This window comes from Cetorhinus maximus, chromosome 14, assembly GCF_964194155.1.
Source record: "Cetorhinus maximus chromosome 14, sCetMax3.hap1.1, whole genome shotgun sequence".
NCBI classification, from domain to species: domain Eukaryota; kingdom Metazoa; phylum Chordata; class Chondrichthyes; order Lamniformes; family Cetorhinidae; genus Cetorhinus; species Cetorhinus maximus.
In genome coordinates, this window is record NC_135892.1 from 99,045,764 (window position 1) to 99,058,045 (window position 12,282).

Sequence of the window (12,282 nt, forward strand, 5' to 3'; positions counted from 1 at the left end):
TTCTCTGTTGTTTGACCCAATATGTCCATGAAACCACCATTGGGTTACAGAGATGAGGAGAAGTAGTGAAAATATTGTTTCATATTTTGTCAATACTTTTTCGTGCCTTTTTTTTCTGCCAATTATGTTTCTCACCTCCATTTCTTCTTTCCTACTGAAGCTGCCAGACTGTCGCTGCTTTTACAATTTGTGTCCACATATCCATTGTTCACATGCACCCTGATAGTGAGTGTTGACAGGCTAGTGCAAGTGGATGAATCATGATTTTCAATTGTTGATCAGATACGATAACCCAGCAAGTTCAGCCCCCCAAACATCTCTGCCAGGACTAAAACCAATCTGTAGAGACTAGGGTTGAACTTGGGACCTTCCACATCTGTGGTTTGGCAAAATCTGACAAACTCAGTTGGCAATTAGGGAACAGTCTTGATATTCATTTTATATGTGATGGTAGTTGTTTAGTAAACCACTGCTGTTTTTGTCTTATACCAGCACACATGTGCTTGCGCTCTCTTCTCACTCTCACTCACTCACACATCTGGCACCCTCTTGTTTGCGCAGACAGATCATTTTAACATGCTTGGAAACATAGGTTTCAGAGGACCAACCTCATTAATGGAAATAAACACTTGATTCATATGCCAATTTTTGCTTACATTTCACTGGTGTTTTAACAGCACATTCTCTGCTTTTTAAAACGATTTACTATCTTGAGCTTTTAAATTGTTTTTTTTGGTCTGTCTTTATTTTGTTTAAAAGTTTTAAAGCAAATCCTGGCCCTGTTTGGAACAGCAAGCTGGCATTTCTGATCATGTCACTTTGGACCAGCTAAAATGGGGACCTAAAATAAATGAGAATGCTGAAGTGTTATAGAAGAAGCATTAGCAATCAGAGTAAATGTTTTAAAAATGGTATGTGTTCCACAAGTAATTTTTTTGGACCAAACCATGCAGCATGCTTAGTTGAATTTTATTCACCTGTTTTAGTGCAACTGTAAGATCACTTTTTGTAATAAAAGGAAAAGCCGAAAGGGACAAATCCAAAACGTTGATTGGATGTCCTTCACAGATGCAGATTGACCGTTTGTGTTTCCAGCTTTTTACGTTTTTGTTTGGCTTGTAATATTTACAATATTTTGCTTTTTATTAGACATTCTTTGTTTCCAGTTGCTGGATGTTGATTTAGTTAGCAATCATCTACCACTTGCTACTGATATTATGACAGGAATCTAAGAATTTATATAAATCAAGCAGTTCTTATATATTGAGCAAAAATGCTAGTGGCTTCTTGAAAATGAACATGCTTTCCCTTTTAAGCCTGGAAAAGTTAGCTTTTTACTAAATTATGGAGGGACTTCAATCATTTACTGTAATAATTTTGAAATAATTTGCTTCTGTACTTAGTGATTTTACAATGACCATTAATTTTAGCAAATAAAAATGAATTGCAGAGTATAATGCTGCTCCTGACCTTCCATTCTGATGTTTTAAATGTTGGTGGAGCTGAGGGGAAGTTCCATCTATGAAGCCATCCATCTTTGGTCATATTTGGATTCCCATGTGGGTGTGTAATATTGGGTGAGTTGGGCTCAACTGTTACACATTATCAGAATAGTGGAAGTAGGGGCAGAGTTACCTGGAAATGTATTTTTTTAATGGGCTCGGAGGAAACCATAGTAGAAAAGTTGGCGGATGTGGCTTGGTCTGAGGGTTACCATTATAATAGTGGGAGAAGTTAGAAGAAATATTTTCATATTGAAGGTTGACATAAAATGGAATGCTTTATCACAGATGCTTACTGAAGCAGAGGCTAAATATAATTTTGAAGGAAATTTGAATAGGCATTTATAAATGGAGAATATAGATTGATTTAAGGGAAGGGCAGGGAAATGGGACCAGAGCAGATAGCTAGATTTGAAGAGCGAGCCCCACCGCTTGATTATGGATTGATTATGGGCTCATTCTGTGCTTTTTTTCTGTTCAAAGGTTAATCTTTTTAGGACTGTTAATGTAATAAGTTATGTGTGTATTTAAAAAGTGAACCTCATAGCTTTTGTCAACAAGCTTTAAATGTGGAAAAGACACTCCTGTGGAAATGTAGGATTGAAAAGTGAATATTGTCATTCCTAAGCACGTGAACGTTCCTTTTGGGAGGGTCTTAAATTGCTGTTGAATTAGTGGAACTGACAACATAATGCAGTGTTTCTTCTAAAGGAAATATGTTTTCAATTTTTGGAAGGCTGGATTAAATTGAGCTTTACTTTTAGGCTATGGAAATTATTTTCAGAAAATATTACGTTGTGAAAAGAGAATGTGATGATAGAATAATGAGAATGTTGGTGAGCTCTTGACACTGTGGTGTTTTAAATAGAGCTTGAATTTATATTGGGCCGTCCAAAAACACTCCACAGTGTAGCTTTTGCTGTAATGTGGGAAAATGTTGTAGCCAAATTTCAAACAGCAAGGTCCTATAAAAAGCAGTGAGAAACTAGGTTCACAAAGGATTGAGAGAGACAGATAGAACTAGAGTAAGAAATAGTGTAAGGCATATGTGGGGTAAGACTAAGAGGGACTGTAATAAAATCTGTTTCAGGTTTGGTTAAGACGTAGAGGAACAAATTTGCAGGGGAATTGCAGAGAGGCGCAAGAATAATAGACACCTAATAAATGGGAGATTTCAAACAATCCTATAGACCGAGGTAGTAAAGGGCAGAGATGGGGAAGAATTTCTGGAGTGAGTTCAGGAGAATTTTCTTGATCAGTACATTTAAGGACCAACGAGGAAGGAGATATTTTTGAGTCTGGTTCTGTGGGCTGAAATGGGTTAATTGGGTCAGGTACCAGTAGGGGAATATTTAGGAACAGGGATCATTTCATCATAAGGCTTAGATGAACTATGAAGAGGTCAAGGAGCAATCTAGAATAAAAAATACTTAAATTGGAGCACAGCTGATTTCAGCAGCTTGAGAATGGATCCGTCCCAGATAAATTGGAATCAAAAAGATTGGAAGGCAAAACTGTAATTGAACGTTGGGTGGCTTTTAAAGAGATGATTCCGGTGCAGCCAAGGAGGAGAGAGAGGGCAACCAAAGCCAGGATTTCTTGGATCACGAAAGAGATAGAGTGTATGATGCTGCAGACAAAGAGGGCATTTGATAGATATCAGGTTGTTAGTACGTGAGAATTGGGCTTTTTAAAGAAAGCTCAGGGATAAAGAGTATAAGAGATTCACAGGTAACATAAAGGGGGAGGCGATGGCATAGTGGTATTGTCGCTGGACTACTAACCCAGAGACCCAGGGTAATGCTCTGGGGGCCCGGGTTTGAATCCCTCCATGGCAGATGGTGGAATTTGAATTCAATAAAAATCTGGAATTAAAAGTCCAATTGCCGATTGTTGTAAAAACCCATCTGGTTCACTAATGTTCTTTTAGGGAAGGAAATCTGCCACCCTTACCTGGTCTGGTCTACATGCGACTCCAGACCCACAGCAATGTGGTTGATTCTTAAATGTCGGCAACTAGAGATAGGCAATAAATGGTGGCCTGGCAAGCGATGCCCACATCCATGAACAAATATTTAAAAAAATTAATCTTTAGACATATAAATCACAAGAGATGGGGTGGAGCCAAATAAGGACCAGGAAGGAGACCCGCGTGCTGAAGCAGAGGGCTTGGCTGAGATGCTAAATGAGAACTTTACATCAATCTTTGCCAAGAAAGTGGATGCTGCCCAAGTCATAGTGAAAGAGGAGGTCGTTGAGATGCTAGATGAGTTTAAAAATTGATGGAGGCATTAGAAAGGCTGGCTGTAATTTAAAGTTGATAATTCACAGGATGGGATGTATCCAAAGATACTGAGGGAAGTAGGGATGGAAATTGTGCAGATACATACCAAAATCTTCCAATCCTCAGCAGATATGGGGGTGGTTCCAGGAAACTGGAGAATTCCAAATGTTAAGCCCTCGTTCACAAAAGGCTGCAAGGTTAAGCCCAGCAACAATAGGCCAGTTGGTTTAACTTCAGTGGTGGGAAAGCATTAAGCATTTAGCTAATCTGGAACATATTGGATGAGTGAAGGTTTTGGTGAGGATACAAAAAAGATTTATGAAAGTGGTTCCTAGGATGAAGGATTTCAGTTATGAGGATAGAATGGAGAAGCCAAGGCTGTTCTCCTTGGAGAATAAAAAATTGAGAAGATTTGGTAGGTGTTCAAAAGCATGACGGGCATAGACAATAGATGGAGAAAAACTGTTCCCAAGGCAAAAGCGTGGAGAATCAGAGGACACTGATTTAAGGTGATTGGCAAAAGAACCAAAGGCGTCTTAAGTGAAAATCATTTTTTTAGACAGTGAGTGGTTAGGACTTGGGATACACCCTGAAAGATTCAGGCAGATTCAATCATGACTTTTAGAAAGGAATTTGATAAGCACCTTAGGGGGGCAAAATGCAGGACTACAGGGAAAGGGCGGGTGAGTGAAACTCGCTAAGTTGGTTTGCAGAGAGCAGGTGTGCAGTTGATAGGCTGAATGACATCCTTCTGAGCAGTAACCATTCAGTGATTTTGGGGAGGGTGGGGTGTTGGGGGCAGGTCGGGGACAGAGGGGTGGGGATGTTGATTAAGGGATGAATGTTGACTCAGAACTCCCCTCCTTGTCTTCAAAAATACCAGAGGATCTTTTACATCAACCTGAGGGGGTCAACAGGGCCTCAGTTTAATGATTCAGTCAATAGCCGTAGTATTTTCTCAGCGCTCCAGTGAAGTGTGGCTTTAGGTTACATGTTTAAAGCTCTAGTTTCTGGGGCTTGAACCTATGACCTGGCTGCAGTGAGAGTGCTACTAATGACCCAAGGCTGATGTTTCAATGTGCATTTGTATTCTGTTAATGTAATAAAAGTCCCTAGATGCTTTATATAGAGAGATGGACTGAGAAGCAGAGAAATTAAAGTTGGATGAAGGCACAGTTACAAAGCTAGGTTTTGAACAGATTATTAAGGGCAACAAGGTTCCTGGAGGGTGTTTCAGAATGTGACACTGAGACTGAAAGCTAAATTAGGAATGGTGGCTGGGGAAGAGAGAACCTGAAAACCATTGTTGCAGTATCATTGGGTTTGGCTGAAGCATCCTGCAAACTTATGGTGGAACAAGGCTATGGAGGTACTTGTAAATGATGATGAAGAATTTGGATTGGTGATTTGGGAGATGAGCCATTGGAAATCAGTGAGAACTGGTGTGATTGGCATGTGAGACCTGCTGCAGTAAGTTGGAATTTATTGAGGGAGACGTTTGGGAGGTTATGTACGAAGTCTGAGCGTGAGGTAGTGGAAATATAGATGTAAGTTTCAGTGACTTAATGGCTGTGGGGGATGAGCTATGCTGTTTTAATGATGAATAGAATGTAGGGTTTGAAGCTCTGCTCAGTGTTTAACATGGCATTGAGATTAAATATGACCTAGTTCAGTCTGCGTGAACAATTAGGAGAGGGGTTTTCCCCAGTTTTCTACTGGAGAAGTTTCTGGCTTATGCACAGCTTGGAAAGCATTTTAATAAGATAGAAATGTGGGTTGAGTGTCATTGCTATGCATATTGAAACTGATTCCATATCTGCAGAAACTGACACCATATCTACAGATGAGACTAAAGGGCAGTGTGTAAGTGAGGGGAAAACAGAACCTGGAGGAGGAGGAGAGAAGGTTGGTTGAGGGATAGATGTTGGGCAAAGCTCTTCACCCTATAATCTTCAAGCTTTTAAAGCACAAGCATGGAGTCACCAAATAATTGCATCCAGCTTTACCTTGTCTTTTGTAATCTTTTCAACCCTGGCACCAGAACTCTATCTTGGGGACTCATTTCACATTGATATGCTGCATTGTCACATACAAAATAGTAAAATGAAAAGCAAAATACTTCAGATGCTGTGAATTAGAAATAAGAACTGAATATTAAAAACAGCGTATGTGGAGGGTGAAAGGTAGGGTTAACAGTTCACGTCGATTTACCTTTTCTTCAGAACCCTGGACGTTGGGGATTGTGCAGATTTCGGGGATTGTGAAGTTGGGGCCTGTGGTGTGGGGAGAAATCTCCAGTGGAGATGAGCTTAGTGATAGATTGAGAGTTGTTGGCTTAGTGCTCAGTGGTGGAGGCATGGCCCTGGAGTAGATGGGAGGAATTGTCAGAGAATTGGCGTCCAGCTGCCACATGGTAGCCACCCATTCTCTGTGCAACAATAATGCCTCCCTTGTCAATAGGTTTGATAATGTTAGGCCTGGAGTTAAGAATGAAGTGCTGCAAGTACAGAGGTAGATAGATTTGAGTGATGGAGTAGCTGGAATCTATGTGGAATAAGCCTGAACTGGACAGTTCTTGAGAGAAGAGATGTGACTGTGAAAGCGGGCTTAAGGGAAATGATTGAACAGTATGGTGAACAGGGTAAAAGAGACAAGCCAAAATCACATTGAAAAGGAGAACAGAAGATGGGCATTCCTAGAAGAAATGTGGCAGTGAAATAAACAACAAGACAAAATACTATAGATACTGCAACAGGAAATACTTGAAATAGACAACTGGCCTGATCGAATCTGTGGAGAGGTGAAGGCAGGGTTAAGTTTTCAGCTTGAGAAAAGTGATAAAATATTTGAAAAATATAAAAATTACTTGCTGAATATTCAGCAATCTTGTTCTTCCCTTGATCTGAACCTAGGTCTTATCTTTCCAGATTCATGTATTAAGCATTTGTATAAATTAATATTTCTTGGGAAGTACTTAGTGCCCCAAGATGAAAGAGATATTTATCCCTTTGCGTGCTGGAAGATGCAGGAAATTCCAGGCTTCTTTACATGATCAATTTAAAACAAGTTTTGCACTGTGCTGTTCAATGCTAAAGTAAACCATTATTAACCAGTACTCAAATTGCTCAAATGCTTAGAATTACTGTACAGTACTGTAATTTGCTAATTTACTACTGTGGTAAACTTTTGCTAACAAAATAAACTCATCTCTTCCACCTCCTCCACCTTCCAATCTTGTTTCACCATCAGGCCTCTTCTGATTTTCTTGTATCAGTTTGCAAGCTATGGTATGCGAACATTATGTCATTCTTTTTTAAGTGTGCCTTGTGATTCCTGGTATCATTTCAGACACAAGACTTATTCAGAAAATTGGCCCTCAAGCCTTTGAATCTGATGTTATTTACACAATCAAGACCCAAAAGTATAAGTACTGTCCTGGGTGCATCAAGACACAACTGTACCATCCTTTCACCTATTTAAAACTGGAAGCTGAACAGATTATAAAAGTAAAATACTGCAGATGCTGGAAATCTGAAATAAAAACAGTGCTGGAAATACTCAGCATGCCTGGCAACTTCTGTGGAGAGCAAAACAAAGTTAACGTTTTGAGTTGAATACGACTATTCTGTAGAAGAGTCATATTCGACTCAATGTTACCAATTATGTTGGCGTGTAAGTTGACCTTTGAAGCCAAAATTCCTCCTAAAATGGGGGTTGACTTGTGCACTGAGTGCCAGTGTGTGTGTGTGCGTGGTCGCCATCTTTGTTGTTCACTGTGTGAGGTCTGCTCTGTGTGGGTGTATCTTAAACTCTTGCGCATCTTTACAACACAGCCTGTATTGCCTCTTGATCCCTTGTACCCAGTTATAAGGTACTGATAAGTAAAACATCCACTTGTGGGATGAAAAATTGAAGCTGACTACTAATGTGAGTATAGCATGCTTTTGATGAAAAGAGGATCGACTTATACGCTGAATATATGCAAAAACATGATTTTTGAGGCCAAAAATGGGGTTGCCTTATGCACTAGGGTGACTTGTACGCTGTGCTCTTCTGTAACACTGTTTCTCTTTCAACAGATGCTGCCAGATCTACTGAGTATTTCCAGCACTGTTTTTATTTTAACCCAACAGATTATCTAGCCTTGGTATCTCAAAACCTGCCTGTACTCTAAAATTACTTATCCAGCTCCTAAGTTAAAATCCTACTGTTGTGACACCAAATAATTTGGCTACGTATTGCTTGACTGTATTCTGAAGGACAAAACTTTAGGGACCTCATATATACACCATGCCTTGAAATTGCACATAATCTAGGTTGTTAAAAAAACAATTATTTCCTTGAGTAAAATAAACAGAAATCTTTCAGTTCACCTACAAAGTGCCAGAAGATCAATGAGAGCTAATCCTGAAAGATGTCTGGCCGCGGTAAAACCGGAGGCAAAGGGCACGCCAAGGCGAAGACTCGCTCCTCCAGAGCCGGGCTCCAGTTCCCCGTCGGCCATATCCACCGGCTGCTGCGCAAGGGTCACTATGCTGAGCGGGTTGGGGCCGGAGCCCCTGTCTACCTGGCCGCCGTCCTCGAGTACTTGATGGCCGAGATCCTCGAGTTGGCTAGCAACACGGCCCGGGACAGCAAGAAGACCCGCATCATCCCTGCCACCTGCAGCTCGCCATCTGCAACGACGAGCTCAATAAGCTGCTGGGAGGGGTCACCATAGCTCAGGGTGGGGTCCTGCCCAACATCCAGGCTGTGCTGCTGCCCAAGAAAACCGGCCACCCCAGCAAGGTTTACGCCTGAGGGGCGAGATCAGAAAAGCATCAAATCTACAAAATGCCAGAAGATCCAATTTGAATATCTAGTGATAATTCTATGGACAATTGATCCAGCCTGCAACTGAGAGGTTGCATTTCTGTTTAGCAGCAATGCGCAGACTATTGAAGCAAGCATTTGAAAGAAAGACTTGTATTTTTATAAGTGCCTTTCACATCCCAAAGTGCTCCATAGAATCACAGAATGGTTACAATAGACAAGGAGACCATTTGGCCCCTTGTGCCTGTGCTGGCCCTCTGAAGGAACATTTCACCTTGTGCCACTCCCTGCCTTTTCCCTGTAGTCATGCAAATTTTTGCTTTTCAGGTAATGATCCAATTACCTTTTGAAAACCTCAATTGACCCTGCCTCCTCCACACTCTTGAGACAGTGCATTCTGAATCCTAACCATTCGCTGCAGGAGAGTTTTTTTCCTCATGTTGCCATTGCTTCTTTTGCCACTTACCTTAAACCTGTGCCCTCTGGCTCTTGATCCTTCCATCAAATGGAATGGTTTCCCCCCTACATACTCTGTCCAGACCTCTCATGATTTTAAATACCTCTATCAAATCTCCCCTCAACTTTCTCTTCTCCAAGGAAAACAGTCCAAACTTTTTCAATGTTTCTTTGTAACTGAAGTTCCTCCTTCCTGGATTCATTCTCGTGAATATTTTTTTGTGTCCTTTCTAATGCCTTCACATCCTAAAGTGTGGTGCCCAAAACTGGACACACTGCTTCATTTGAGGCCGAACCAGTGTTTTATACAGGTTAAACATAACTTCCTTGATTTTGTATTCTATGCTTCCATTGACAGCCCAGGATGCTGTTTGCTTTACAACCGCTTTCTCAACCTGTCCTGTCACCTTCAATGATGTATGCAAGAATGCACCACACCCCTCTGCTCCGGCACCCCTCTTAGAATTGTATCCTTTATTTTATATTATCTCTCTGCCTTCTTCGGACCAAAATGAATCAATTCACATTTCTCTATATTAAATTTCACCTGCCACTTGTCTACCCATTCCACTGATCTTTGCCCTTTTGAAGTTCTACACTATCGTCCCCATGGCTCACAATACTATTTGCAAATCTTGAAATTGTGCCCTGTACACCGAGGCCTGGGAAATTTATAAATACATAAATAAGAGAGAGCAGGGGTCCTAACACTGATCCCTGGAAAACTCCACTATAAACCTTCCTCCAGTCTGTAAAACAACCGTTCGTCACTACTGTTTCCTGTCAATCAGCAATTTTGTGTTGCCACTGTCCCTTATATTCCATGAGCTCTAACTTTGCTCACAAGTCAGTTGTGCTGCATTTTATCAATACCTTTTTGGAAGTCCATGTACACCACATCAACAGCTTTACCTTCCTCAACCCTCTCTGTTACCTCATCAAAAAATTCAAGTTAAACATGATTTTCCCTTAACAACTCCATGCTGGCTTTCCTTAATTAACTCTCGCTTGCTCAAGTAACAATTAATTTTGCCCTGAATTACGAAGTGCTTCTGAAGTGTAGTCTCTGTTGTAATGTAGGAAATGTGGCAGGCAATTTGCACACAGCAAGCTCCCCCAAACAGTAAGGTGATAATGACCAGATAAGCTGTTTTTGTGATGTTGATTGAGGGATAAGTATTGGCCAGGGCACTGGGGATAGCTCTCCTGTAGCTTTTCTGAATAGTGTCATGGGATGTTTTACGTGCACTTTGAGAGGGCAGACTGGGCCTTGGTTTAATGGCTCATCTGAAAGATACCACTTCTGACAGTGTAGCTTTCCCTCAGCACTGCACTGGAGTGTTAGCCTTGATTTTTGTGATTAAGCACTGGAATGGAACTTGCACCCACAGCTTTCTGACTCAGAAACAAGAGTGCTACCAACCAAGCCATGGCTGAAAACACTTGAGCTGGTTATAACCCAGAGAATTTTTGTTGCAACATTGCACCTATGCAAGAACTGCTACAGTAAAGCCAGCTTCTCTCTTGTGCCTTGAAGGGGCTAATACTTGATATTAATTTTCTCTAAAAACTGAGCTAGACTGCAAGGGCATGCATCTCAGATAAACGCACAGTTGTCTAAATGTTAGTTTGTGCCCTTGTCGAAGTGTAATATATTTTGTATGTATTTATGTATAAAGCATCTTGAGTCAAGATGTCAACTTTGGCTCGATGAGGGAAGTCTTGCCTCTCAGTGAGAAGGTTCACATCACACTCCATTGTCTTGGGCATATAATCTAAGTTGATACTTCAGTGCAGTACTGAGGGAATAATGCACTGTCAGATGAGTTGAGGTATTAATGATCAGTTGATTGAGGTACTAGAGGGTGACCAACACAATGAAATTGCAATGCCTTTGAGAAAAGGATTTATTTTTAAAAACATTTTGTTCAGAGCAAGAATTTGGTTGTTTACTGTAAAGCAATAAATCCACATGATCAATAAAACTTTCAACTGTGAGAAAATGGGAGGTTTTGGATTAGCTGCCTGTTTTCCACCCCACCCAAGTTCATGAACGGAAAATTCTGCAGAGTATATAATAGGCAGCTTTTTCAGCACACGTGCTTTATGCCACCGCCAGTGTTGAAATTTCACCAAAACTTTTGCTTTGAGTAGATGGGCTCTTGTGGTTTTTGTAGAATGATGTGAGTGTTGTGTGTTCAGAAGGAGTAGCCAGCCTTGTGCAGTAAAAGAAGGTCCCATCTCTGGTGTATTTTCTCATACTTAACAATGGGATGAAAGTCTGTTCTGTTAATTGCCCTTTTTGGAAAAGTTTCCAGTTGCACATCTTTTGATCAGAACTCGTGAATTTGTAAAAGTTGCAAGTTAGCGCACCGGATACAGAATGATGACTTGACGCTTTGTTCATTTTTGTGTCTAATGTTGCCCTAGTTCTCTTACCTTTCTGATGTTAGAACATGTCATGGAAATGCCCTTTGTATTGTTTCTTGATGTACATTGCAACCATATCACAAGATAGCAATAAAATTTGAAAATCCCTGTTTATGATTATGCCCTTTGGACTGCAAGAATTGCAATAGAACAAAAGCACACGCAACTTTTAAGTTTAACCTGTGGCATTGCTCACAGACAAAAAACAGTTAAAATATTTAGCCAAGATATATATATTTTATATAGATGTCCTTTTGGTATGGTTGATTTTGTTTGCTTTCCATCCTTGCCTTCATGTTTGTGTGATTGCAACCGCTGCAAAATGGGAAAGAAGAGGTCGGTCAGCCCAAGTCAGTACGATAGCTTCAGGGATGATTGCACTGTGAAACTGATGCAACGTTTTCAGTGATATTTTTCAAGCATTCTAGGTGAGGGAGGTATACTTCCAAACCCACAACCTCTATCAGCTAGAAGGACAAGGGTGCCAGGTGCATGGGAACCACATACAAATTTACCTCCAAGATATCCACCATCCTGACTTGGAACTATATTGGTGCTCATTCTATTGTTGCTAGATTAAAAACCTGAAACTCCCTTGCTAATAGCACTGCAGCTGTGCTTGCACCATACAGACTGCAGCAGTTCAAGGTGATTCTCCACCACCACCATGAGGATAATTAAGGATGGGCAATAAGTGCTGGCCTTCCAATGACACCCACATTCTATGAATGAATTATTTAAAAAAATGAATTTCAATGGGCTATATTGTGTCATCCTTGGAAAATGGAAGTGTCTGAA

The 12,282-nt window shown here is 40.7% G+C and overlaps 1 protein-coding gene and 1 pseudogene across 4 annotated transcripts in view; both read left to right on the forward strand.

Moving 5' to 3' along the window:
* Nucleotides 1–12,282, forward strand: part of birc6 (baculoviral IAP repeat containing 6) — a 242,055-nt gene that overhangs the window by 16,462 nt on the left and 213,311 nt on the right. The gene's annotated exons all lie outside the window — the stretch shown is intronic.
* On the forward strand, nucleotides 8,201–8,586 carry LOC144690004 (histone H2A-like; annotated as a pseudogene).